This window comes from Triticum aestivum, chromosome 5B (assembly GCF_018294505.1).
Source record: "Triticum aestivum cultivar Chinese Spring chromosome 5B, IWGSC CS RefSeq v2.1, whole genome shotgun sequence".
In the NCBI taxonomy this organism is placed as follows: domain Eukaryota; kingdom Viridiplantae; phylum Streptophyta; class Magnoliopsida; order Poales; family Poaceae; genus Triticum; species Triticum aestivum.
In genome coordinates, this window is record NC_057807.1 from 107,143,001 (window position 1) to 107,143,644 (window position 644).

The 644-nt window shown below is 76.6% G+C and overlaps 1 protein-coding gene across 1 annotated transcript in view; it reads left to right on the forward strand.

The window, feature by feature from the left end:
• Positions 1–644, forward strand: part of LOC123110651 (probable inactive purple acid phosphatase 1) — an 11,928-nt gene that overhangs the window by 6,746 nt on the left and 4,538 nt on the right. The window lies entirely within an intron of this gene.

Genomic DNA, 644 nt, shown 5'->3' on the forward strand with positions numbered 1-644 from the left:
CCGGAGAGGACCGCGCCGGCCGTGAGGAAAGCTGCTGCCGCAGGTCTTCCTCGCGCCGGCGGCCGTCGGGGGAGGGGCGTGGTGGATCGCGGCGGTCGTCCGCCCGACGCTTGGGGCGCCCCGCATCGTCCCCCCATTCCCGAGGCATGGGTGGCGCGAAGGGGGACGAGGGAGGGCCGGTGGCGCCGGCGAGGGGGAGTCGGGGCGGGACGGCAGAGGCCGAGAGGGCGGGGCTGGGAGCCGGCGGCGCGGAGGTGGGAAGGAGTGGAGGGCAAAGGAACCCTACCGGCGGCCAAATGGACCGACGCGGTGGGCCGGCCGTCGCCATGGGGCGAGATTGGGCCAGGCGGGGCCCATCCGGCCTGCCAAGTCGACCCACCCAGGTCTCCGAGGTCGGTCGCCCATGGGCCGCACCCACAGTTGCCATCCCGAGAGGGGGCCCAGGAACCCGGTTCGCGGGCCGGCCCAAAATCAATGCGGCCCGAAACGTCCGCCCGGGGTGACCAAGCGGGGCGCTAGGGTTTCCCCGAGCACCACCGCGGTGGCCGCCGGCGGGGGCGTACGGGGGCGGCGAGGGGGAGGCGGGCCGGAGGACCGGCCGTGGGGATGGGGACCGGCGGGCCGACCGGAGGGGAGGAAGGGGC